Here is a 14,536-nt window from a genome sequence, read left to right on the forward strand (position 1 = left end):
CCCCTTGTAAGCAAGGGACAAGCGGGGACCACAGCCTCTTCCAAAACTGCAGGCACACAGGCCGGCGCAGATACCCCCGGGCAAGCCAGCACCACTCAAAGGAGAAGAGTCCTCACCTGGCTTAGGTGATGTAGAACTACGAGAAGAACATGAAGAACTAGAAGAACAAGAAGAATAAGAATTAGAAACAGAAGAATAAGAGGAAAACGTAGAAATAACAAAAGAATAAGCCGAAAAAGGAGAAATAACAGAAGAATAAACCGAAAAAGCAGAAATAACAGATGATTCAGCTGAGGAAGAAGCAGAAGAAGCAGATGAAGAAGAAGTAATTGAAAACACAAAAAGTGCAGAAGAAACAGAAGAAGATGAATAAGAGTAGTGTGGTGTCGAACTACAAGAAGAACAAGAAGAACTAGAAGAACGAAGGAACAAGAAGTAAATACAGAAGAATAATCCAAAAAAGCAGAAATAACAGAAGAATAAGACGAAATAGCAGAAATATCAGAAGAATAAGCCAAAAAAAGCAGACTAAACGGAAGATTCAGCTGAGGAAGAAGCAGAAAAAGCAGAAGAGGAAGTAATTGAAAAAGAAAAAAATGCAGAAGAAACAGAAGAGAATGAAGAAGAGGAAGCAGATGTAGAACAACAAGAACTAGAAGAACAAGAATAACAACAAGAAGAAACAGAAGAATAAGGGGAAAAAGCAGTTATAACAGAAGAAAAATCCCCAAAAGCAGAAATAACAGAACAATAAGACGAAACAGCAGAAATAACATAAGAATAAGCTGAAGAAGAAGCAGAAGAAGCAGAAGAAGTAGAAATAATTGAAAAAGCAGAAAAAGCATTAGAAACAGAAGAAGATGAAGAAGAGGGTGTCGTAGAACTACAAGAAGAACAAGAAGAACTAGATGAAGAAGAAGAACAAGAAGTAGAAACAGATGAATAAGACGAAAAAGTAGATATAACAGAATAAGACGAACAAGCAAAAATAACAGAAGATTAAGCCGAAAAAGCAGAAATAACATAAGAATCAGCGGAAGAAGAAGCAGAAGAAGCAGAATAAGAAGAACCAAGTGAAAAAACAAAAAGTGCAGAAGAAACAGATGAAGATGAAGAAGAAGAGGAGGGTGATGTAGAACTACAAGAATAATACGAAGAACTAGAAGAACAAGAAGAACAAGAAGTAGAATGAGAAGAATAAGCCGTAAAAGCAGAAATAACAGAAGAATATGACGAAATAGCAGAAATAACAGAAGAACAAGCCGTAAAGGCAGAAATAACAGAAGATTCAGCTGAGGAAGAAGCAAAAAAAGCAGAAGAAGAGGAAGTAATTGAAAAAGCAAAAAATGTAGAACAAACAGAAGAAGATGAAGAAGAAGAAGGAGATGTAGACCTACAAGTAGAACAAGAAGAACTAGAAGAACAAGTAGGAGAAATATAAGTATAATAGGAAAAAGGAGAAATTACAGAAGAATAAGCCGAAAAAGCAGAGATTACAGAAGAATAAGCGGAAAAAGCAGAAATAACAGAAGATTCAGGTGAGGAAAAAGCAGAAAAAGCAGAAGAGGAAGTAATTGAAAAAGCAAAAAATGCAGAAGAAACAGAAGAAGATGAAGAAGAAGAAGCAGATGTAGAACAACAACTAGAAGAACCAGAAAACAACAATAAGAAACAGAAGAATAAGAGGAAAAAGCAGATATAACAGAAGAATAATCCCAAAATGCAGAAATATCAGAAGAATAAGAAGAAACAGAAGAAATAAGAGAAGAATAAGCTGAAAAAGAAGCAGAAGAAGTAGAAGAAAAAGAAGTACTTGAAAAAGAAATATGCAGAAGAAACAGAGGAGGATGAAGAAGAGCAAGAAGGATATGTAGAACTTCAAGAAGAACAAGAAGAACTACAAGAACTAGAAGAACAAGAAGAGCAAGAAGTAGAATCAGAACAATAAGACGAAAAAGCAGAAATAACAGAAGAATTAGCCGAAAAAGCAGAAATAACAGAAGAATAAGATGAAGAAGCAGAAGAAGCAGAAGAAGAAGTAATTGAAAAAGCAGAAAATGCAGTAGAAACAGAAGAAGATGATGAAGAAGAAGAGGGGGATGTAGAACTACAAGAAGAACAAAACATCAAGAAGAAAAAGAAGAACAAGAAGTAGAAAGAGAAGAATAAATGAGAAAGTAGAAATAACAGTATAATAAGCCGAAAAAGCAGAAATGAGAGAAGAATAAGCCGAAATAACAGAAATAACAGAAGATTCAGCTGAGGAAGAAGCAGAAGAAGCAGAAGAAGAACAAGTAATTGAAAAAACAAAAAGTGCAGAAGAAACAGAAGAAGATGAAGAAGAAGAAGAAGAGGGTGAGGTAGAACTACAAGAAGAACAAGAAGAACTAGAAGAACGAAAGGAACAAGAAGAAGAAACATAAGTATAATAGGAAAAAGCAGAAATTAGAGAAGAATAAGCCGAAAAAGCAGAAATACAGAAGAAAAACCCGAAAAAGAAGAAATAACAGAAGAATAACCTGAAGAAACAGAAGAAGAAGCAGAAGAAGAGGAAGTAATTGAAAAAGCAAAAAAAAGCAGAAGAAGATGAAGAAGAAGATGAAGGAGATGTAGAACAACAAGAACTAGAAGAACAAGAACAACAAGAAGAAACAGAAGAATAAGAGGAAAAAGCACATATAAGAGAAGAAAAGCCCAAAATGCAGAAATAACAGAAGAATAAGACGAAACAGCAGAAATAACAGAAGAATAAGCAGAAAAAGCAGAAATAACAGAAGAATAAGCTGAATGAAGCAGAAGAAGCAGCAGCAGAAGAAGAAGAAGAAGAAGAAGAAGAAGAAGAAGAAGAAGAAGAAGAAGAAGAAGAAGAAGAAGAAGAAGAAGAAGAAATTGAAAAAGCAAAAAATGCAGAAGAAACAGAAGAAGATGAAGAAGAAGAAGAAGGATATATAGAACTACAAGTAGAACAAGAAGAACAAGAAGAGCAAGAAGTAGAATCAGAAGAATAAGCCGAAACAGCAGAAATAACAGAAGAATAAGCTGAAAAAGAAGCAGAAGAAGAAGTACTTGAAATAGAAAAAATGCAGAAGAAACAGAAGAAGATGAAAAAGAAGAAGAAGGAGATGTAGAACTACAAGAAGAACTATAAGAACTTGAAGAACAAGAAGAACAAAAGGAAGAAACAGAAGAATAAGAGGAAAAATTAGAAATAACAGAAGAATAAGACGAACAAGCAGAAATAACAGAAGAAGGAGGGGCGGAGCAACATGGTGGCGAGGAGACGCGTCGAGTAAGATCTCCCATTAAAAAAGTTAATAGGGAGGAAAAGCGGCAGGTCCCAGTGAGAACTGGGACACGGAAGATAAACGGGTGACTCCAGCAAACTACCCGAAGAAGAAAGTTGCCATAAAAGAGGACCAGAAGGGAGGGAAGCGCAGAACCCTGCTCCCCTCCCCCGCCCACAAAGTCGGCACTCTCCGACCGGCAGAGAGGAGGGAAACAACAAACCAAAACGGCCAACAAGAAAAACGGACGCAGCAAGTGGGACTGTGAGTGGAAAGGAACTATTTCAGCCACCACACCCCGTGAACGGGAGCTGTGGAGAACCCTGCAGGATCCGCCGCGGAGGTGAGCTCCAGGCGCCATTAAAGAGAGCCCCGCCCCCCAGGAGGAGACCAGCACCAGCACACAGCCCCGGCCTCCCGGTAAGCTTGCGCGGAAAGTGGCGCGGATCCGGACCGGATCGCAGCTGCCAAGGTCCCCGCGCCTGCGACCTAGGCTTGCGGGGAGACAGCGGAGGCCCTCCCTGAGTGAGCAGGAACAAGGCGCCCAGGCAGGGGAGCGGGATTCAAAAGGCGCCATTCCCGCGCCACTGATCTGGACTACAGCCCGCGTCCTGGAACTGAGGGCTTTGGAACTGAGACCCGGGGCACGAAATTAGGGGCGTGGGTTCCCCACGACGGTGGGGCACAAGGCAGACACAGCACCCCAAAGCCGTTGAGGTGTACCCTACCATCCCTGCTCTGCTCCCTGTCCCACGGGGTGGAAAATCATCTTCCCAAGGGCTCTAGGAGAGATCTCTGGCGCCACCTAGCGACTTGACCCCAGCACAGGCTACTGAAGGAGCTAGTGGCCAGCTGGGGAGTTAGCCCACACCGGGCTCCTTCCGAACAAGTAGTCTGAGCCCACAGGGAGAGCGAGCACCCACAGCCGGGGCAGACCAGGCGCGCAGAAGACTGTGCCTGAGACCAGACGTGCAGGGAGTGTGTCCCACATCACCATTTTAGAACAGGGACATTTCTTCAGTAAAGACTACTTGCAGAAGGCTTCCTCAGGAGCCAGCGGTGAGCGGGGGAAGTTCGCCCACGCCAGACCCCCTCTGGCCTGCAGTCCAAGCCCAGAGGGGAGCAGGAACCCACCGGCGGGGCAGACCAGGCGCACAGGGGAGTGTGTCCCCACATCGGCATTTTAGAACAGGGGCCTTTCTCCAGTAAAGACTGCTTGAAACTGACAGATGACTCCTGGAAGAACCAGAGGGGAACAGAGAAGCCCACCCAAGATGCCGGCCAGTCCCAACAACACAGTGTCCCAACGCATACGGCAAATTAGAAAACAGACAGTAGGGAGGAGAAGAACCACACGCAACCTAGCAACTCTCCAGAGAAAAAGCACACCACAAAAACAAAGCCAGCCCCCAGATTGCAAAGACAATAACTTGGAAGAATTTCTGAGCCTTCCAGAAAGAGAATTTAAAATTGCCGTGATTAAAAAACTGACAGAAGTCATAAAGGAAAACAATGATAAGGGAAAAATAATCAACGATCAGAAGAATGCAATTGAGTCCCTAGAGAGGGAAAACAATGGTCAGAAGAAAGAAATTGAGTCCCTAAAGAGGGAAGTAAAAGAAATGCAGGAGATCAAAGAATTAATGGAAGAACTAAAGAATTCTGGGAAAAGCAATGAAAGCAGAATAGATGAAATGGAAGAACGAATAAGTAATCTTGAAGACACAGAAATAAAAAGAACCAAAACAGAAAAGGAAAGAGAAGTACGAAGGAAAAAGAACGAGGAAAGACTTCGGGAACTATCTGACTCCATGAGGAAAGGAAATATAAGAGTTATAGGAATACCAGAAGGAGAGGAGAGAGATGTAGGAACAGAGAAAATATTCAAAGAGATAATTGAAGAGAACTTCCCAAATGTGAAGAAGGAGCTGAAAATTGATATACAAGAAGCAAGAAGAACACCAAACTTCCACGACGAAAAGAAAAATACAGCAAGACACATAATAGTAAAGCTCCCAAGAATCCAGGACAAGGAAAAAATAATGAAGCTGGCAAGAGGGAAGAAACAGATAACATTCAAAGGAAAACCAATCAGGCTGACATCAGACTTCTCCGAAGAAACACTACGGGCAAGGAGAGAGTGGAGGGACATAGTCAAAAGACTCCATGAAAACAGATGCCAACCAAGAATACTCTATCCCGCAAAGCTCTCCTTCCTCTTTGAAGAAAGAATATGGACCTTCCCAGACAAACAGAAACTCCGGAATTTCATTGCAACTAAACCCCCACTCCAAAAAATACTACAAGGAGTCCTACAGCCAGAACCTCAGAGGGACGAATAACAATGAAAGAAGGCCAAAAAAAAAGTTATTAAAAAAATAAATAAATAAAATCAAAGGAAAGACAAACACAATGGCAAATACAGATGTTAACATATCAATATTAACTCTAAATGTAAATGGACTAAACTCTTCAATAAAAAGACACAGAGTTGCAGCCTGGATTAAGAAACAAAACCCAACCTTTTGCTGTCTCCAGGAAACACATTTAGCTACAAAAGATAAAAATAGGCTCAAAGTTAAAGGATGGAAAACAATCCTACAAGCAAATGGACCAAAAAAGAAAGCAGGAACAGCTATACTTATATCAGATAAAACAGATTTCAAACTCAAAAAGATAAAAAGAGACCCCAATGGTCACTACATTATGATCAAGGGGACAATACTTCAAGAAGAAATAACACTCATTAACATATACTCACCAAACGAAGGAGCACCAAAATATATCAGACAACTGTTGTCCTCTCTGAAAACAGACATCAGTGAAAACACATACGTAGTGGGAGACTTCAACACACCACTATCAACAATGGATAGATCAACAAGACAAAAAATAAGTAAAGAAACCAAAGCTCTAAATAAGGACCTAGAGCAATTAGGCTTAACAGACATCTATAGAACACTAAACCCCAAAAAAACGGAGTACACATTTTTCTCAAGCGCACACGGATCATTCTCCAGGATCGATCACATACTGGGGCACAAGACAAACATCAACAGATACACCAAGATTGAAATCATATCAACCATCTTTTCTGACCATGAAGGCATCAAACTAGAAATAAACCATAAAAAGAAGGCAAGGAACTTTCCTACCTCATGGAGATTAAAAACCACACTACTGGAAGACCACTGGACTAATGAGGAGATCAAAGAAGAAATTAAAAAATTTTTTGAATTGAACGACAAGGAGGACACCAATATCCTAAATGTATGGGATGCAGCAAAAGCAGTAATAAGAGGAAAATATATAGCAATAGAAGCTCACATCAAGAAACAAGAAAGAACTCAAAGAAACAACCTAATCTCGAAGCTCAAAGATCTAGAAAAAGAACAACAAAAAAACCCCAAAACCAGTAGAAGAAAAGAAATAATAAAAACCAAAGCAGAAATAAATGAAATTGAAACTAAAAAAACAATCCAAAAGATCAATGAAACCAAGAGCTGGTTCTTTGAAAAAATCAATAAAATAGACAAACCCCTAGCCAGGCTCACAAAGGAAAAAAGGGAGAAAGCACAAATAAACAGGATCATCAATGAAAGAGGAGAAATCACAACGGACACAGCAGAAATCAAAAGAATAATCAGTAACTACTATGAACAGTTATATGGAAACAAGTTTAACAATCTAGAGGAGATGGACAAATTCCTACAACTCTACAATCACCCAAAGCTAGATAAAGAAGAAATAGAACACCTAAACAGACCAATTACAATTAGCGAAATTGAAATGGTAATAAAAAACCTCCCCAAAAACAAAAGCTCTGGACCTGATGGATTTACAAATGAATTCTACCAAACATTCAGAGACGAATTAGTGCCTATCCTTCACAAACTCTTCCAAAAAATTGAGAAGGAAGGGACAATACCAAACACGTTTTATGAAGCCAACATTACACTAATACCAAAACCGAACAAGGAAAACACAAAAAAGGAAAACTACAGGCCAATCTCCCTAATGAACACTGATGCAACAATCCTCAATAAAATTTTAGCTATCAGAATCCAACAATGTATCCATAAGATAATTCACCACGACCAAGTTGGATTCATTCCAGGGGCACAAGGATGGTTTAACATCCGAAAATCAATCAACGTTATCCAACACATCAACAAAAAGAAATATAAAAACCATATGATAATATCAATAGATGCTGAGAAAGCTTTCGACAAAGTGCAACACCCATTCATGATAAAAGCCCTTGAAATTCTGGGGATACAAGGAACATACCTCAACATCATAAAGGCCATCTATGACAAGCCAACAGCCAGTATCATTCTCAATGGTGAAAAGCTGAAAGCAATGCCATTAAGATCTGGAACAAGACAAGGATGTCCACTCTCACTATTGCTTTTCAATATAATACTGGAAGTCCTAGCCAGGGCAATAAGACAAGAGAAAGACATCCAAGGAATCCAAATAGGAAAAGAAGAAGTCAAACTATCACTATTTGCAGACGATATGATATTATACATAGAGAACCCCAAAAACTCCACAGAAAAGCTAATTCAACTCATCAATCAGTTCAGTAAAGTGGCAGGATATAAAATCAACACGCAAAAGTCAGTAGCCTTCCTATACACAAACAATAAATCTGAAGAAGAAGAAATCAAAAAGACCATCCCTTTTGTTATTGAAACAAAAAAAATCAAATATTTGGGAATAAATCTAACAAAAGAGGTAAAGGACCTATACAAAGAAAACTATAAAACACTGTTAAAAGAAATAGAAGAAGACACAAAGAAATGGAGAGACATCCCCTGCTCATGGATTGGAAGAATAAACATTATTAAAATGGCCATCCTACCAAAAGCAATATACAGATTCAATGCTATTCCAATCAAAATTTCAATGTCATTCTTCAAAGAAATAGAACAATTATTGATGAAATTCATATGGAATCACCAAAAACCCCGAATAGCCAAAGCTCTCCTGAAAAAAAAAACGGGAATGGAGGCATCAGACTCCCAGACTTCAAACTATACTACAAAGCCATAATCATCAAAACTGCATGGTATTGGAACAAGAACAGACATACAGACCAATGGAATCGAATAGAAAATCCAGAAATAAACCCACAGATTTATGGTCAACTAATCTTTGACAAAGGAGCAAAGAATATGCATTGGAGCAAAGAAAGTTAGTTCAATAAATGGTGCTGGGAAAACTGGGTCGCTACATGCAAAAGAATGAAGCTTGACCACCACCTCACACCATACACAAAAATCAACTCAAAATGGATTAAAGAACTAGACATAAGACCTGAAACCATAAAATATATAGAAGGAAATATAGGCGAAACACTACGTGATTTGCACATCAAAGATATCTTTACAGACACATCACCCAAAGCAGTGATAGTGAAGGCAAAGATAAACAGCTGGGACTACATCAAATTAAAGAGCTTTTGCACAGCAAAAGAGACAATAACAAAAACAAAGAGAAACCCCACCAACTGGGAGAACATTTTTGCACCCAACACTAATGATAAAGGACTGATCACAAAAATCTGCAAAGAGCTGATGAGACTCAACAACAACAAAGAAAATAATCCAGTCAAAAAATGGGCAGAAGAGCTTAAAAGAAACTTCTCTGAAGAGGAAATGCAAATGGGCAACAGGCATATGAAAAAATGTTCAACATCACTTGTCATCAGGGAAATGCAAATCAAAACTACCATGAGATACCATCTTACACCAGTGAGAATGGCACATATTAAAAAAACTAGCAACAACAAATGTTGGCGAGGGTGTGGAGAAAAAGGAACTCTTCTGCACTGTTGGTGGGAGTGCAAACTGGTCCAACCACTGTGGACAGCTGTGTGGAGATTTCTGGACCTACTAAACATAGAGCTTCCATATGATCCAGCAATTCCACTCCTAGGTATTTACCCAAAGGACACAGAAACATCAATTCCAAAGAACACCTGCACCCCTATGTTTATAGCAGCACTGTTTACAATAGCTAAGCTTTGGAAACAACCCAAATGCCCAAAAATAGATGACTGGATCAAGAAGATGTGGTACATATATACCATGGAATATTACTCAGCATTCAAAAAAGATAAACACATGCAATTTGCAGCAACATGGATGGCGCTGGAAGGGATCATGCTCAGCGAAATAAGCCAAAAAGAAAAAGAAAAATACCGGATGGTCTCACTCATAGCAGGAATCTAGAAAACTTAAATAAGGGACCAGGAAAATGAATATAAGAAAGTGAAAATCAAAATCAACAAAAAACTATGAACCAGAGACACTTTTAGGGGGGCGGGGGTGGGAGGGGAGGGATTGGGGTCAGAATGGGGGGGCTGCAATTGTATGGGGAATATAACAATAAAATTTTAAAAAAAAAAGAAAAAAAAAGAAACAGAAGAATAAGAGGAAAAAGCACATATAAGAGAAGAAAAGCCCAAAATACAGAAATAACAGAAGAATAAGACGAAACAGCAGAAATAACAGAAGAATAAGCAGAAAAAGCAGAAATAACAGAAGAATAAGCTGAATGAAGCAGAAGAAGCAGAAGAAGAAGAAGAAGAAGAAGAAGAAGAAGAAGAAGAAGAAGAAGAAGAAGAAGAAGAAGAAGAAGAAGAAGAAGAAGAAGAAGAAGAAGAAATTGAAAAAGCAAAAAATGCAGAAGAAACAGAAGAAGATGAAGAATAAGAAGAAGGATATATAGAACTACAAGCAGAACAAGAAGAACAAGAAGAGCAAGAAGTAGAATCAGAAGAATAAGCCGAAACAGCAGAAATAACAGAAGAATAAGCTGAAAAAGAAGCAGAAGAAGATGTAATTGAAATAGAAAAAATGCAGAAGAAACAGAAGAAGATGAAGAAGAATAAGAAGGAGATGTAGAACTACAAGAAGAACTATAAGAACTTGAAGAACAAGAAGAACAAAAGGAAGAAACAGAAGAATAAGAGGAAAAATTAGAAATAACAGAAGAATAAGCCGAAAAAGCAGAAATAACAGAAGAATCAGCTGAAGAAGAAGCAGAAGATGCAGAAGAAGAAGAAGTAATTGAAAAAACAAATGTGCAGAAGAAACAGAAGAAGATGAAGAAGAGGAGGGTGATGTAGAACTACAAGAAGAACATGAATAACTAGAAGAACATGAAGAACAAGAAGTAGAAGGGGAAAAATAAGTCGAAAAAGCAATAACAGAAGAATAAGACGAAATAACAGAAGAATAACCCGAAAAAGCAGAAATAAGAGAATAAGCTGAAGAAGAAGCAGAAGAAGAGGAAGTAATTGAAAAATCAAAAAATGCAAAAGAAGATGAAGAAGAAGAGGAAGGTGATGTAGAACAACAAGAAAAACTAGAAGAACAAGAACAAAAAGAAGAAACAGAAGAATAAGAGGAAAAAGCAGAAGAAGTACATGAAAAAGCAAAAAATGTAGAAGAAACAGAAGAAGATGAAGAAGAAGAAGGAGATGTAGAACTACCAGTAGAACAAGAAGAACTAGAAGAACAAGAAGAACAAGAAGAAGAAACATAAGTATAATAGGAAAAAGCAGAAATAACAGAAGAATAAGCCGATAAAGCAGAGATAACAGAAGAATAACCCGAAAAAGCAGAAATAACAGAATAAGTTGAAGAAGAAGCAGAAGAAGAGGAAGTAATTGTAAAAGCAAAAAATGCAGAAGATGAAGAAGAAAAAGAAGAACAAGGAGATGTAGAACAACAAGAAGAACTAGAAGAACAAGAACAACAAGAAGAAACAGTAGAATAAGAGGAAAAACAGATATAAGAGAAGAATAAGCCCAAAAAGCAGAAATAACAGAAGAATAAGACGAAACCGCTGAAATAACAGAAGAATAAGCAGAAAAAGCAGAAAAAATAGAAGTATAAGCTGAAGAAGAAGCAGAAGAAGCAGAAGAAGCAGAAGAAGCAGAAGAAGAAGCAGAAGAAGAAGAAGCAGAAGAAGAAGAAGAAGAAGAAGAAGAAGAAGAAGAAGAAGAAGAAGAAGAAGAAGAAGAAGAAGAAGAAGAAGAAGAAGAAGAAGAAGAAGAAGAAGAAGAAGAAGAAGAAGAAGAAATTGAAAAAGCAAAAAAATGCAGAAGAAACAGAAGAAGGTAATTAATAAGAAGAAGGATATGTAGAACTACAATTACAAGAAGAACAAGAAGAACTAGAAGAACAAGAAGAGCAAGAAGTAGAACAAGAAAAATAAGACAAAAAAGCAGAAATAACAGAAGAAAAAGCTGAAGAAGAAGCAGAAGGAGCAGAAGAAGAAGTAATTGAAAAAGCAGAAAATGCAGTAGAAACAGAAGAAGACGAAGAAATTGAAAAAGCAGAAAATTCAGTAGAAACAGAAGAAGATGAAGAAGAAGAGGGTGAAGTAGAACTACAAGAAGAACAATAAGATCTAAAAGATCAAGAAGAACAAGAAGTAGAAACAGAAGAATAAGAGGAAAAAGCAGAGATAACAGAAGAATAAGCCGAAAAATCAGAAATAACAGAAGAATAACCCGAAAAAGCAGAAATAACAGAAGAATAAGCCGAAAATACAGAAATAACAGAAGAATAAGCTGAAGAAGAAGCAGAAGAAGAGGAAGTAATTGAAAAAGCAAAAAAAAAAGCAGAAGAAGATTAAGAAGAAGAGGAAGGAGATGTAGAATAACCAGAAGAACTAGAAGAACAAGAACAACAAGAAAAAACAGTAGAATAAGAGGAAAAACAGATATAAGAGAAGAATAAGCCCAAAAAGCAGAAATAACAGAAGAATAAGACGAAACCGCTGAAATAACAGAAGAATAAGCAGAAAAAGCAGAAAAAATAGAAGTATAAGCTGAAGAAGAAGCAGAAGAAGCAGAAGAAGCAGAAGAAGCAGAAGAAGAAGCAGAAGAAGAAGAAGAAGAAGAAGAAGAAGAAGAAGAAGAAGAAGAAGAAGAAGAAGAAGAAGAAGAAGAAGAAGAAGAAGAAGAAGAAATTGAAAAAGCAAAAAAATGCAGAAGAAACAGAAGAAGGTAATTAATAAGAAGAAGGATATGTAGAACTACAATTACAAGAAGAACAAGAAGAACTAGAAGAACAAGAAGAGCAAGAAGTAGAACAAGAAAAATAAGACAAAAAAGCAGAAATAACAGAAGAAAAAGCTGAAGAAGAAGCAGAAGAAGCAGAAGAAGAAGTAATTGAAAAAGCAGAAAATGCAGTAGAAACAGAAGAAGACGAAGAAATTGAAAAAGCAGAAAATTCAGTAGAAACAGAAGAAGATGAAGAAGAAGAGGGTGAAGTAGAACTACAAGAAGAACAATAAGATCTAAAAGATCAAGAAGAACAAGAAGTAGAAACAGAAGAATAAGAGGAAAAAGCAGAGATAACAGAAGAATAAGCCGAAAAATCAGAAATAACAGAAGAATAACCCGAAAAAGCAGAAATAACAGAAGAATAAGCCGAAAATACAGAATAACAGAAGAATAAGCTGAAGAAGAAGCAGAAGAAGAGGAAGTAATTGAAAAAGCAAAAAAAAAAGCAGAAGAAGATTAAGAAGAAGAGGAAGGAGATGTAGAATAACCAGAAGAACTAGAAGAACAAGAACAACAAGAAAAAACAGAAGAATATGACGAAAAAAGCAGAAATAATAGAAGAATAAGCCGAAACAGCAGAAATAACAGAAGATTCAGCTGAGGAAGAACCAGAAGACGCAGAAGAAGAAGTAATTGAAAAAACAAAAAGTGCAGTAGAAACAGAAAAAGATTAAGAAGAAGAAGAAGGACATGTAGAACTAGAAGAAGAACAAGAAGAACTAGAAGAACTAGAAGAACAATAAGAAGAAAGAGAAGATAAGAGGAAAAAGCAGAAATCACCGAAGAATAAGATGAAAATCAGAAATAACAGAAGAATAAGCTGAAGAAAAGCAGAAGAAGCAGAAGAAGAAGTACTGCTTTTTTGACTTATTCTTCTATTTTTTTCTGCTTTTTCCTCTTATTCTTCTGTTTCTTCTTGTTGTTCTTCTTGTTCTTCTAGTACTTTTTGTTGTCCTACATCTCCTTATTCTTCTTCTTCATCTTGTTCTGCTTTTTCAATTACTTCCTCTAATTCTACATCTTCTTCAGCTTATTCTTCTTTTATTTCTGCTTTTTCGGCTTATTCTGTTATCTCTGCTTTTTCGGCTTATTCTTCTGTTATTTCTGCTTTTTCCTATTATACTTATGTTTCTTCTTGTTCCTCTTTTTCTTCTAGTTCTTGTTCTACTTGTAGTTCTACATCTCCTTCTCCATCTTCTGTTTCTTCTGCATTTTTGCTTTTTCAATTTCTTCTTCTTCTTCTTCTTCCTCTTCTTCTTCTTCTTCTTCTTCTTCTTCTTCTTCTTCTTCTTCTTCTTCTTCTTCTTCTTCTTCTTCTTCTTCTTCTTCTTCTTCTTCTTCTTCTTCATCTTCAGCTTATTCTTCTATTATTCTTCTTTTTGGGCTTATTCTTCTGTTATTTCTGCTTTATCCGCTTATTCTTCTGTTTCTTCTAGCTCTTCTAGTTCTTCTAGTGCTTCTTGTAGTTGTACATCTCCTTCTTCTTCTTCATCTTCTTGTTTCTTCTGCATTTCTTGCTTTTTCAATTACTTCTTCTGCTATTTCTGATTCTTCATCAACTGAATCTTCTGTTATTTCTGCTTTTTTGGCTTATTCTGTTTTTTCTGCTGTTTCGTCTTATTCTTCTGTTATTTCTGCTTTTTCCTCTTATTCTTCTGTTTCTTCTTCTTCTTCTTGTCTTCTAGTTCTTCTTGTTCTTCTTGTAGTTCTACATGTCCTTCTACTTCTTCATCTTCTTCTGTTTTGTCTGCATTTTTTGTTTTTTCAATTACTTCTTCTTCTGCTTCTTATGCTTCTTCTTCTTCTGAATATCCTGTTATTTCTGCTTTTTCGGCCTATTCTGTTATTTCTGCTTTTTCGTCTTATTCTTCTGTTATATCTACTTTTTCGTCTTATTCTTCTGTTTCTACTTCTTGTTCTTATTGTTCTTATTTTTCTTCTAGTTCTTCTTGCTCTTCTTGTAGTTCTACATCACCCTCTTTTTCTTCTTCATCTTCTTCTGTTTCTACTGCATTTTCTCCTTTTTCAATTACTTCTTCTTCTTCTTCTGCTTCTTCTTCAGCTTAATCTGATGTTATTTCTGCTCTTTCGTCTTATTCTTCTGTTATTTCTGTTTTTTCAGCTTATTCGTCAGTTATTTCTGCTTTTTCATCCTATTCTTCCT

At 37.0% G+C, this 14,536-nt stretch overlaps 1 long non-coding RNA gene across 1 annotated transcript in view; it reads left to right on the top strand.

The window, feature by feature from the left end:
- Window positions 1-348: 348 nt before the first annotated feature.
- LOC311188076 overlaps window positions 349-14,536 on the top strand; it is a 64,452-nt gene continuing 50,264 nt past the window's right edge. Inside the window, exon 1 of the long non-coding RNA XR_014617112.1 lies at window positions 349-706. This is a non-coding gene — a long non-coding RNA (uncharacterized lncRNA). The remainder of the gene's footprint in view (window positions 707-14,536) is intronic.

Source organism: Talpa europaea (assembly GCF_964194135.1).
Source record: "Talpa europaea genome assembly, contig: HAP1_SCAFFOLD_160, whole genome shotgun sequence".
NCBI classification, from domain to species: domain Eukaryota; kingdom Metazoa; phylum Chordata; class Mammalia; order Eulipotyphla; family Talpidae; genus Talpa; species Talpa europaea.